The following is a 13,829-nucleotide window of genomic DNA, read 5'->3' on the forward strand; positions in this document are numbered from 1 at the left end:
TATCAAATCCATCGCAGCGTCCAAATTCACCACAAGAGTCAAATCATCACATATAGAGGTCGTTTGAGTTGTGACCACTAGAATCAGGAGCGAAGTTGTTTACGAAGTCATCTATCTAGTTTGGAATTTTAAAGAAAGAAGAATACAATAATAACTACCATGTTAACTTGACCACTATTTAAATGAATTATTTGTCATACTAACCTCCTTTGTAGTAGCTCCCTCCCCACCAGAAGCTCCACCTGGTGCTGCTATCACTGGTGGTTTCGTGTTGTGGCCCATAACCCCCGATCCCCGTAAAATCAAGTTAAGCCAAGATTTCAAAGGTTAATACAAACAACAATTCTAAACTAAATTGAATTTATACGACGCACTGGAGCTGGTTCATAGTAAGTTCTAGTTCATAATACATTCGAGTAGATATACTTATCGATGAACCTAAGCTAGAGGAGGTGTCGGAGCATGTAATCCCCACTGAGGCATCAACATCTGAAATTGAGGGAAAACGAATGGGTGTTGTTGTCACACCCGGATTTAAGGGGTAAAGCCAGGTGCATCTCATATGTGCGCTAAAGAATAACAACACATACTACTAAAAATCACCTTCTTGCAATGGGCAAAAATCGTTGCGATAGACCATAAATCGTTGCGAAAGGCACCAATTGCGATAGAACAACTACCGTTGCCTGCTGTTGCAGAAAACAGAGTGGCAATAGGCTATAGCAACAATTTTACGTTCTGTTGCAATTACTACATCTTTTGCAACGTATTCAAGTGTTGCAATAGTTCGTTGTTACAATGGACTATTCTGTTGCAATAAGTTATATTGCAACATTTACGATAGTTGCCAAAAACTCTATTGCCACAACATATTTCATGGTAATACGTGTTAATGCCACATTTAAATCTGTTGCAAATGGCTTTGTTACCACAAGATGCTTCGTGGCAACAAAACACTAGTGCCACACAAGTGACTCATGGCAACAAGATGTATTGCAATGCAAATAATTTCGTTGCATTTGATCATTTTGCAACATAATGTGTCTCGTGGCTACATGATCATTTTGCTATAAAAATTATCTATGGTAAGAACCGTTATAACAACAACAAAAAATATCATAACTAATGATGTTGCAACAAGAAGAAAAGGTTGCGACTACTGAAGTCCCAACGAAATAGATCCATGGTAATTACATCTTATTGCAACAAAAAAATCATTGCAACTGAACCATACAACAACTAATAAAACCGTTGCATTTACACATATTCAAACCCACAATTTATACGACAATGCATTTTGCATTTCTATTGGGTATAAAATGTTATGCAAAAGAATTATATTTTACATCAGTAACGTCAGAACCAAAATTGACAACCATAATATTTGTCCCTTGTCTCATATATTAACTATATCCATACCATAAGTTGTAACAAATAGGTTGCACCAAATAAATAGTGGCCAAATACAAATTAATTTGATAACATAGCTCACAATCACAGCATCCTCGTACTAGCTTGGATTGTGATAACATAGATAATAAACTACTCAAGACTAGCAAATTATTGGAAGTTTTTTTGCCATCGTGTACCCCTCCATCCCCTCCATTGATGCAAGCGATGGTTAGCTAGGCTGACGACGATATCACGACGACAAGGAACCTGTTGGAAGTGTTCAAAACAATAATTAGTAAAGCTACAATAACTTGGTTAATCATTAGTGGAAGACTACAACTGTAGTGCCTACAGCTACAGCTACAACTACAACACAACTCAAAGCAAGCAGCATCAGCAGCAACCATCAGCAAGCAGCAAGCAGCAAGCAGCAACACGCAACAAGCAGCAAGCAGCATGCAGCAACACGCAACAAGCAGCAAGCAGCATGCAGCAAGCAGCAGCAACAACACGCAGCAGCACGCAGCTAGCAGCGGCAAGAAACAAACAGTAGCACGCAGCAACAGGAAGCACGCAGCAGCAAGCGTTCTACTCTATCTCTACCAGAGAAGGCAGCTGCAGCACCAGCCTAACAAGAGCGAAAACAAGCTACCAAATAAGCATGCTGCAGAGAGCCACAAACATGTGTACTGCTCCTATGGTTAACTAAAATCTGTTTAGGCTACTAAAATCCATTGCATGCACAACTACAAAAGAAATAAAAATAGATTGTGGACATACCTTAAACACACTTTGATAGAGCTTCTTAAGTTGATCTACCTTGCTTCTCGCTTGCACTTGCGGATTGTACCTATAATCATATTCAGGATTACAAAAACAAAACTATCAAAAAAATGTTGTAAAACAGTTTATATGATCATAATGCAAGAACATTTGCATTCCATACACATTCGCTTCTTTTGTTGCCCCTTGCCTGCACACGTCTTGTCACATTATTCCTTAGAGTGTAAGAGCTAATATAGTTTGTTGGCATATTGTCTTTCTTATTGTTTGTGTCTGGTGTACGAACGTTGTTTGCACTACTTGGTGCAGGTGCAGGAGGATCAGCTGGGATGAGTTCAGGAGGTTTAGTAGGGACAACGGAAGAAGGATCGATTGGAGTGGTGCTTTCACAGTTGCTCTGCATTAAACAATTGATCAAACAATTTATGTTGCAAAAGTTTCTAATAGCAATGATGGTAAAAATACAAATATCAAATTTTATACCTGTTGTGCTACAGCAGCAAGGGCAGCAACCATTTCTTGCCTCATTTCTTCTCTAAGCACTTGTCTTTTTCTTTCTTCTTCTTCTTGCAGTGCTTGCATTTTTTCCTGTAGTATTCTTTCTCGTTCTGCAACCTCACACGCAAGTTTTTCATTTAACAACTGGACCTGACTTTCGAGTTCAATGTTCTTTTGGTTGGTTGCAACCGTGGCACGAGCTTGTTCGAGGAACTTTGATTCCATCACTTGACTTCTTGTTGGATATCTTGATAGGTACCCATGACCATGAAGTCTGTTTGCCTTACATCCTGTTGTTTCCTTGAATGTTGTTTGGAAAATAGCATTTTCCTCTTCTCTTGTTAGCTTAAATCTTTCTGTTTGATATATTTTCTCAACAATTTTCTCTGCTGCCTTCTCCTGAAAAGAACAATATAGTTCAAGTTAGCTCAATTCAAATAAGAATTCATGCCCAGTATTTTAAAGTATGTTTTAGTAGTAAGCTTTGTGATTTACTCACATAAATGCCACGTGAAGCCTCTTCCGACCATTCATCATTTTTACAATGAGTAATCATCCAAAGGGATAGATCGGTTGGTTCTATACCAGTTTCTGGATCTCTCTGTAATGTGAAGAATGTATCATACAAGTTTGTCATTAATCATGGAAAATAAAGTAGTGGTCATATCATTACGTGTTGAAAGCTTATTTGGGAAAAAGTTCTAGAACCCATTATATGCTTCGTTCTTTGTTTCTGACGGTTTTCCGAGTTCCGGCTGCTTATTTTCTAGAAAATAATAATAGTTGCAAATGAATTAATAAATAAATCGCTAGAATCATCCATATTATGCAAGTGCCAATCGTTAAAGTAAAGGAAATGAAACAGCAAACCTGGAATTTCTCAGATCCAAAATACAACATCATGTAATGCCACTCGACGATGTCTACATCTTCAGGCTTGTTTTTCATCCTTTCAGCATAACTATTGTATGCCTTGTATGTTGAGCTTAACGTTGATCGCCATCCTTTGTATCTCTCCTTAGCAATAGACCAGATCTTTTCATGCGCGTCCTCATTGGTTAGAAACTCTCACCTTCGCTGTTTCAGTTTTGATATAAAGAGAAGGTTAATTGTCTAGTAATTTGGGAATAGTAGACCACTAATAGTTCTAGCTAACTGTTAGGGCTCAAGTAAAGAAATTTCACATACCAGTACGTCAGAGGCTATCGAAGATTTAACATTGAGCTCTATATCTTTCCACTTTTTCACTCCAATGAGTGGTGCCTTTTTCTTTGTAAACAATACGATTTCATCCACAAAAGTGCGAGCGTTTGGTCCTACAGGACCTCCAAGCTTAGATGAAAATTCAATCTTAAGTTTGTGATCACCGTTCTTGATTCGCTTGGTGGCTGCTGCTATACCCTTAAGGGTACCACACCCCTCCTTTTTAAAGACTCCATCGTTATCTACATATATACCAATAACATCTGAATGGGTAGAAATATTCAAAGTAGAAGATTGCAACATTTGAATAAAAAACACTCTTAGTAAAAAATACCAGGATCTCTTTTCCTATGACGTCTAGCATGAGATGGCCAATTAGCAGTAGGTTTGCTGCTGCCATGAATTTCTTCATCTGATAATATTAGGTCATCATTGCTTTGTCGTTCATACAATACTGCGGATAGCATAGGCATCAGTTACATCTCTAACAATTTGCGAAAATATACACTATATGTTAGTAGGCTGTAAATAAAAGAAATTACAGATATCTGGAAGATCGCCTTGATGCCTTAACCATTCTTTATATGTTTTGATCGTATCCTCCCTGAAGTCATCCATTAAATCTGCACTTAAACAATATGTAAGTTTAACTGTGGAAACTATAACATATCATGTATTTAATGTAATGAGTTTGACATCTTAACTTACCCATTTCTGGATTATCATGTTGTAGTATTGCAAGCCACTCCTTATATGCATCAATCGACACTTCTATAGTTTCTTCATCAACATTTGTTCGCTGCCTTGGACGCTTGATGGGAGTTATGCTTACCTCTAGATCACTGGGTGGATCTTTTGTGAGCACAAACTTATTTTTCTCTCATCCATGTTATCAGACAGCATGGCCTCTTCTTGGTGGATGTAATCAAGTGCCAATAGCCTGGATCGATCAATGCCACATCGTTTCTTGTAAAACAAGAAGTCCCTCCCAGAATATCCAAGTTTCGATTTTATGTACACCACGTTGTAAAAGGCAACATAAGCTTTATCAATATTTACTGTGACAATTTCTTTTCCAGGTTGTGCTCCAATGCAATGGAATTTCAAGGTCCATATCTCACCAGTCAACCTGCCACACAAATATATTCTAAGCAAACAATGACTAAAATAGTGTTGTAAAAAGATTTCATTCAACAATTAAGAGGTATGAAAACAATATACTATAATTATGATCTGCGCCAAGGCCAAAGCAGTAGAGAACAATATGGGTAGATAGATTTTTACTTGTGAGGAAGATCAAAGAAGACGTTCTTCCCGGCCATAATCTCGTCCACAATCCGTGTACCAAGTTGGCTACCATTGTCGTTGGTGCACATATTAGCTTCATTGCTTGTCGGCTGCAAACCTCCTTGAGTCGTCATCATAGGTCAGGAAAATAGATGCTGACAGGGCAAGGAACGAAAAAATCATGTAAGTATAACAATAGATTGGTTTATGGAATTATGTGCAGTAATAGATGCTGACGGTGCTTTGCCTTCTACTTTACTTTTCATCTGCAGATAAGAGAGACACCAAACAAGAAACACCATAAGTTTATTGAGTTCTATGATGTAAGAGCAGTAGAGGCTGCTCTTCGGTCACTGAATAAAAGTGAGATAGCTGGAAAACGAATCAAGTTGGAACCAAGTCGTCCTGGTGGAACACGCAGAAAGTATGACTCTGATTTAGTTTTCAAGGCTATTTGCTTGTTACAGCTTCTCACCAATATTCTGAATTATATATATATAATTATATATATATATATTTATATTTGCTGGAGCTGTCATTTTGTTGTGGTTCTGGGTGCCACATTCTTATGATGATACTCTAGAGACTTATGAAGTTACTGCTTCTGATAAGCTTGGAAGTTAGATGTATAGTGCAGTGACGGCTGACTTTATTTTGAATAATTCACTTGCAATTTAAATTGTCTGATTCTTTACTCCTTCCGGAGTCATTTAATGTGTGTGAATCTACATGTCTGAAATTGAGTTTTTGGCACCATGCTGTTTCACTTACATTTCCTACATGTGAATTTTTCCCATGCAGTTTACTGATCATTACTTATCTGATATTTTTAAATTTTTTTCTAATGTAGTTTACTGGTCTGATATTTTTTTTGTTTTCTTATGACTTAGCTTGATGCAGCAGCTTGGTCACGATTTGGACCAAGAAGAGCCAAGAACCTACAGACATTCTCATGTTGGTTCACCTATTGCTAACTCTCCTCCAGGTACTTCTGTTGGAACTAGTTTCAAATGCTTTCAAATGCTCCAAAGATTGCTCCTATTGGCAAGGATAGCAACCGGTCTAAGTATGATCAAGTGTTTTCAAATGGTAACCAGTCCCTGGGAGCTGCATTTCAGCACTCCCACTCATACCAAGATCACAACAGTGAACACATGAGTTCTAGTCCTGGGACTTTATCAGGGCCCCAGTTTCTCTGGGGCAGTCCAAAGCCATATTCAGAACATTCAAAATCCCCTATTTGGCATCCACCAGGAATCGGGGGAGGTCTCCTGCTGGGCATGGAGCATGGCCTCTTCTTGGTGGATGTAATCAAGTGCCAATAGCCTGGATCGATCAATGCCACATCGTTTCTTGTAAAACAAGAAGTCCCTCCCAGAATATCCAAGTTTCGATTTTATGTACACCACGTTGTAAAAGGCAACATAAGCTTTATCAATATTTACTGTGACAATTTCTTTTCCAGGTTGTGCTCCAATGCAATGGAATTTCAAGGTCCATATCTCACCAGTCAACCTGCCACACAAATATATTCTAAGCAAACAATGACTAAAATAGTGTTGTAAAAAGATTTCATTCAACAATTAAGAGGTATGAAAACAATATACTATAATTATGATCTGCGCCAAGGCCAAAGCAGTAGAGAACAATATGGGTAGATAGATTTTTACTTGTGAGGAAGATCAAAGAAGACGTTCTTCCCGGCCATAATCTCGTCCACAATCCGTGTACCAAGTTGGCTACCATTGTCGTTGGTGCACATATTAGCTTCATTGCTTGTCGGCTGCAAACCTCCTTGAGTCGTCATCATAGGTCAGGAAAATAGATGCTGACAGGGCAAGGAACGAAAAAATCATGTAAGTATAACAATAGATTGGTTTATGGAATTATGTGCAGTAATAGATGCTGACGGTGCTTTGCCTTCTACTTTACTTTTCATCTGCAGATAAGAGAGACACCAAACAAGAAACACCATAAGTTTATTGAGTTCTATGATGTAAGAGCAGTAGAGGCTGCTCTTCGGTCACTGAATAAAAGTGAGATAGCTGGAAAACGAATCAAGTTGGAACCAAGTCGTCCTGGTGGAACACGCAGAAAGTATGACTCTGATTTAGTTTTCAAGGCTATTTGCTTGTTACAGCTTCTCACCAATATTCTGAATTATATATATATAATTATATATATATATATATTTATATTTGCTGGAGCTGTCATTTTGTTGTGGTTCTGGGTGCCACATTCTTATGATGATACTCTAGAGACTTATGAAGTTACTGCTTCTGATAAGCTTGGAAGTTAGATGTATAGTGCAGTGACGGCTGACTTTATTTTGAATAATTCACTTGCAATTTAAATTGTCTGATTCTTTACTCCTTCCGGAGTCATTTAATGTGTGTGAATCTACATGTCTGAAATTGAGTTTTTGGCACCATGCTGTTTCACTTACTTTTCCTACATGTGAATTTTTCCCATGCAGTTTACTGATCATTACTTATCTGATATTTTTAAATTTTTTCTAATGTAGTTTACTGGTCTGATATTTTTTTTGTTTTCTTATGACTTAGCTTGATGCAGCAGCTTGGTCACGATTTGGACCAAGAAGAGCCAAGAACCTACAGACATTCTCATGTTGGTTCACCTATTGCTAACTCTCCTCCAGGTACTTCTGTTGGAACTAGTTTCAAATGCTTTCAAATGCTCCAAAGATTGCTCCTATTGGCAAGGATAGCAACCGGTCTAAGTATGATCAAGTGTTTTCAAATGGTAACCAGTCCCTGGGAGCTGCATTTCAGCACTCCCACTCATACCAAGATCACAACAGTGAACACATGAGTTCTAGTCCTGGGACTTTATCAGGGCCCCAGTTTCTCTGGGGCAGTCCAAAGCCATATTCAGAACATTCAAAATCCCCTATTTGGCATCCACCAGGAATCGGGGGAGGTCTCCTGCTGGGCATGGCTAATCGTGCTTCTGTGAATCCTGGTTCTTCTCTAATTGGAAGTCTGACAGATAACACACAACAGCAAGATCCAAAACGCACAACAGCAAGATCCAAAACGCACAAGCCAAAACAGTAACCAGACCTGGCACCGACGCGTGCAAGCTGCCGACAATAGAGAAAAAAAGAGACAACTGATGCTTCAGAGATGAACGACGGACCAGGGAGAGTGTGTGCCGGTGCGTGCCTGCTCGGTCCCAGGTCGGCCTGGAGAGTGGAGCCGAACGACGGACGGCGAACAGAGATTGGGGGACGGAGCTTGGAGATTAGGAATGGAGATTGGGGGCGGCGCGTACCTCAACCTGAAACCCGGACGGACGACGGCTGATGAAACCCTTGCAGTAGAGCAGATTAGGAAGGAGGAACGAGGAATGCCTGCCCTTGCGCCCTTCCCATTTGGGAATGTTGCCTGGATGAAGAAAGGTGTAATTGTTGTGAATAATGCTCGAGGAGCAATCATGGATGCTCAAGCAGTCGCAGATGCATGTTCTAGCGGTCACATTGCTGGTACTTACTACGTTAATATGTTTTCTTTGTCTCTTTACACAACAGTATTGCTACATAAGTTAGTCTGATTCTACTGAAGGGGTCCATGAATTAATATTATTTTCCTTAAGCTTGGCATGCTTTGTATTCCGTGGCTTCAGTATGAAAACTTCAAATGAGCCGTTTTGCTTTTTGCTTTCCTGAAAAGACACCCTGCCTACATTTTATCTGAAGAATAGGGAAATAATGCGACTATATTCCTACATTGACCGGTACTTTGTGTAGTAACATGGAGCATCTCATTCCCATTTCTCAGGATATGGTGGTGATGTGTGGTTCCCACAGCCAGCACCAAAGGATCGGATCACCCCTGGCGCTACATGCCTAACCATGCCATGACCCCTCACATCTCTGGGACTACAATTGATGCGCAGGTCAGGTTCTGAGTTTTGTTACCTGAGATTGAAAATCTATCTAATTCTAATACCTCATAGGACACTAGGTCTCTGCTTCATGCATTAGCAGAACTCAATAGAATGGCAATCACCTTAAGGCTTTACTGGATTAAAATTGTACTGAGAACTGGAACAATTAGCTAATAGTGTGTCTGTGTACCTTGAGTCCTTGACGACATGTACACTGATAGCGCATTTTTCATGATGAGTATTTGCTATTCGTTCTCGTGCATGCTGCTGACTATTGCGGGCAAACAAACAATTCATACAGCTGCGGTATGCGGATGGTGTGAGGGACATGCTGGATAGGTATTTCAAGGGCGAGGACTTCCCGGTGCAGAACTACATCGTCAAGGAAGGCCAGCTCGCCAGTCAGTACCAGTGACCGCGCGAGATGTTGCTGTGCTGTGTAGGCTTTTCTGGTGAGAAGCTGCGAGGAAGAAACTCCTGTTGCGTACTTGCGTTACTGTATGAGTAGCTCTGAGAAATCTGTCAGCGGCCACCTGTAATAAAAGAATGCCTTGCTGGTATCTCACCGTGGAGATCAGTAATAAGTCCCTTTTTTTCCTTCTCTGTCACTGAACTGCATGCACTGTCTTTTTTCGGCTGTGACAACGCAAATGGTAACGAACTGCATGCGCTATGCCATTTGTCACATGTTTGGTTCAACACGCACATGGTAATGAAATCAGGTTGCTCTGTAACCAGAGATGGGATCAGAGTGCCTCCGGCGGGGTAACCTGTTTTCAAAGAGAAAAAAAAAACTAATGCGACACAGAAATGGCCTAGCAAGGATTCTAATGCTTAGCTTCTGTTTCCATATCAAGTTTATGTCATAATTACTTTTTTAAACTGTTGGATTTATTTTGGAAATTAGGGTGTGTTCATTTCTGTGTCGCATTCATGGTTCCAAATTGATTTGGGTTTGGTGTTCATTTATCTTTGCATGTGTTGCAGTGAAGGAGGAATGGGTGGAGGGACGAGCAAGATGGCAACGTTCTATTGAAACAAACTGCCTCGATTATTAGGCTATCACTACTGAAACAAACTACCTCTATCGTCAACCTACTAACTTCCATATTCTTCACATTCAGTTTGCAAAATTTACTTGACTGGATTTTTTAGCTTAACATATAACGACATGCGATTTTGGGACGATCAAACTGTTGGTAAGTAAATACTTGTTGGCATGTTGCTCTTCTTTTAGCTATAGCTGACCCTAATTTTTCTTGGTTGAGGAAACTGTAGTTAGTGATAGCTCAGTATTCTGTGTGTAGAAACCTGTATAAAGTATTGGACATGTATTTCATAATTTTATAACTTATAAGGCTATGTAAGTCACAGATTAACTCTTCAAAGAATTATACAACAAAGAAATCAGCTCAGAAATGGGATCTTTGCATTTTTAGTCTTGCTCATTAAGACAATAGTGTTAATAAGGTGTTAACTTAGGATTGCTCATTTTTTAGTATTCCAGTATGACTCATGGTTTTCTAGAGAAAAATATTGGACCGTTACAATAATGCTAATATGGAGTTAATCTAGGATTGCTCATTTTGAGTATTCTTGTACGACTCATGGTTTTATAGAGAAAAGATCTTGGACTGTTGCACTACCTCCACTTGCAACACATGGACACATATCTCTAACAATATAACACACATATACATAAGTTATCGTGTTATTATATGGTTCCGTTACAACGCACGGGCACTCAACTAGTAGAAGCTTAAGCGTGTAGATCACTCTCTCAATGAAACCTAACTGAATTGTTTCCTCTCCATTTTACAAGGAGGGAACAAGCATCAGAACTCAGCGACAGTTGATTCCATTTAGTTTGTATGGTACATATCTGTCTAACTTTTTCACGTGTTTTTCATAAACAAATATAGGTTTTGCACTTTCCTCTCACACCACATAAACATTTTAATTAATATAATAGCTGTCCTAATTACTTAAAAATTGTACCATAACACAAATGAGTTATTTAGTAGGATTAAAGCTATTTTATAGAGGAGTTGGAAGAAGAAATAGATTGGTGCAATGCATAAATCCAACCAAAGAGGAAAGATTATTACAGCAACAGTCATTTGAATGAAATACCATAGTATTACAACCACTTCCCTTTTAAAAAAGAAGAAATAGATTGGTGCAATGCATAAATCCAACCAAAGAGGAAAGATCGGTCAACGCGACGTGTTGGGAAGCGACATCTGGCGACGTGACCTATGGGTGAGCGGCGGTCCGATGGTGGAGGCGAAGGTTGTGTCACGCGTATTGGATCTGGCTGCCTCGTTGCAAGGGAAATAAAAAAGAGCACGCCGGACCTGACTAAATTACTAAAAAGAGCACACTGGATAGTAAGTAACTAAATTTAGCAAATCCATTTGAAGAACTATTAGAATGTGTTATGCAAACTCGTATTCTTGATTTTATCGTAGAGCAAGAATCCATGAATTTGGTGATTGTTATGGGTGAACACACTCGGAAACGGTCGGCAAACAGTCGACAAACAGTCGGTAATTCATAAATATCAAAAATAGAAATAACATTGTGTTTTTGTTTTAAAATTTCCATTTCCTCTTCTCAGACTAACAGGAAACGAGAGAGTAGCAACAATACTGATGTTTTTAATGTATCGAGGAGGACGCGTGCAAGCACACAAGGAGACAAATCGATCGCCATCGTGGGCATCGAGAGTATCGACGCATCTGCCTGCTGTCTTCATCAGTCTATCTCGACCCATTCCCGCGAGTCGTCCCCCTTCCCTCTTCATCCGCTCGCTCCGTCTCCCGCGCTCCTGCCATCCCCTCCGGCCACTCCGACCTTCCGTGGAGGGAGATTCCTTGCCCGGTGGGAATCTCAGGGCTGATTTGAAGACTGTCGGCAAAGATCCATCGAGGAGGCGGCGATTCCATCCCGAATCACGACATCCGGCCTAAGCGAAGGAGCTGAATAGGCGCGCATCACCCTCGTCGTCCTAGCCGTCACCGGCTCCGTGAGTATCGCTGCTCCCCCTCAGAACCCCCAAAGACGATGTCGCTTGTGTAGTCTGCTAATCTGGCTCTTCTTTTTTTTGGAGATTTGAATGTGCCTTCAGTTGCTAGTCCCCGAACCCTATCCCTCCGCCGTCCTCAAGGTGCAGGTCCACCTGATGCTACACAACTCGCCTGCCGAGCTCGACGTCCCATCGTCGGCTTCCTCTCTCCAGGGTCCAGGCAAGTCCTCGAACCCTTTCCCTCCGCCCGTCCCTTAGAGGGGCAGGAGCATACGTATCATCGTCTTTTGCAATAACTAGTAACGGTTGCGCGCCTTGCGTGCGTGGATAAAAAATTGCACGCATGGATAAAAAGTGTACATGGATAAAAAACGTAATGTAAATGATAATTACAGTATTATGTCGTTTAGAAGATGTGCATACACATTTTGCAATTGTAGAGATAATTCAGTAAGCTGTTCATACACATTTTACAAAGGTAGAGAAGGGGCTAATTCTGTCTTTTTCATCTTCTGAAATTAGTTTCTTATATTTACACAATTTCTTCTAAAGTTAAACATGAATACATCCATAATTATACCGTGTGCATAAAATAAGCACCTTAGAACTTCATAGAGTGTTCATGTAGAAGCCTAGAAGGCAATATTTCTTTTTCCAAATTCATACCTGTTATGCTGTCGTGGAATACTTTGTTTGTAGCACCATTACCTCCAATGCAAGGATGTTTAGTATGGGCGTCTGGAAGCAGATGCGCAGAAGGCACAAGCTGCTTCAGTGAAGGGGCAGAAGCAGAGCTAGGCGCAGAAGGCACAAGAAGATCAAGTTCAGGCGCAGAAGGCACAAGTTGTGTCTTCTCTAATTTTTTGTTTGGAAAGTGTCAAAAATTAATGACTGATGTGATCCTTTTCCTTATTTTCTTTTCTATTTTTGGTATATATACATATATTAGATTTGGAAGGGGTGTAACGTATGTAACGTATGTGAACATGATTTTTTGGTATATATATCAGATTTGGAATCAGATCTGAAATGATGTTATATATATTTTTCTTATTTTCCTTTCTAATGCAATGTGTTACCATTTATGTTGAAAACAGACCTTTTCTTATTTTCTTTTCTATTTTTGCTGCAGTGTGTTACAATCCGTGTTAAAAATAGAATATATCTTTTTAATGCAATGTGTTATAATTTATGGGAATTGCCAAACTAATCGTAATCAATTTTTTCATGTTGCAAATGACAACTAGCTTTTAATTTGCAATGAAATTCAAGTTTAACGTAACGCAGGAAAACATGTGGCACAATCGTCAACTAATTGCAACAACTTTCCTAGTGGTAGCAATAATATCTTTCTCTTGTAATGAAAGTTATGTCTATCGCAATGCCCAAAAACAGTGGCAAAATATGTGCATATATTGTAGGCACCTTAAAAGGTTATGATAATAACTAACACCTAATGCAATAAATTTAGTGTTGTCGTAATATCCGGTGTCGCATTATGGTGAATTTGCAACAACTTTTCTAGTGGTAGCAATAACATCTTTTTGTTGCAACGAAAGTTATGATTATCGCAATGCAATAACAAAGTGGCAAAACGTTCCATATATTGCAACCACTTTTAAAGGTTGTGGCAATAACTAACACCTAATACAACAAATTTAGGGTTGTCGCAATATCCGGTGTGACATTAGGTTGATTTTGCAACAACTGATATAGTGGTAGCAATAGC

At 39.5% G+C, this 13,829-nt stretch overlaps 2 long non-coding RNA genes across 2 annotated transcripts; one reads left to right on the forward strand and one right to left on the reverse strand.

The window, feature by feature from the left end:
* Positions 1–1,579: 1,579 nt before the first annotated feature.
* LOC103632440 (uncharacterized) lies at positions 1,580–2,572 on the reverse strand. The gene is made up of 3 exons (XR_555922.3): positions 2,339–2,572; positions 2,173–2,242; positions 1,580–1,659 (listed from the first exon to the last, which is right to left on the reverse strand). It is a non-coding gene; the product is annotated as an uncharacterized lncRNA (long non-coding RNA).
* A 6,005-nt stretch (positions 2,573–8,577) lies between these two features.
* LOC103646758 (uncharacterized) lies at positions 8,578–9,644 on the forward strand. The gene is made up of 3 exons (XR_562422.2): positions 8,578–8,668; positions 8,964–9,081; positions 9,374–9,644. It is a non-coding gene; the product is annotated as an uncharacterized lncRNA (long non-coding RNA).
* Positions 9,645–13,829: the final 4,185 nt, after the last annotated feature.

The sequence above is a fragment of the Zea mays genome, chromosome 2, assembly GCF_902167145.1.
Source record: "Zea mays cultivar B73 chromosome 2, Zm-B73-REFERENCE-NAM-5.0, whole genome shotgun sequence".
NCBI classification, from domain to species: Eukaryota; Viridiplantae; Streptophyta; class Magnoliopsida; order Poales; family Poaceae; genus Zea; species Zea mays.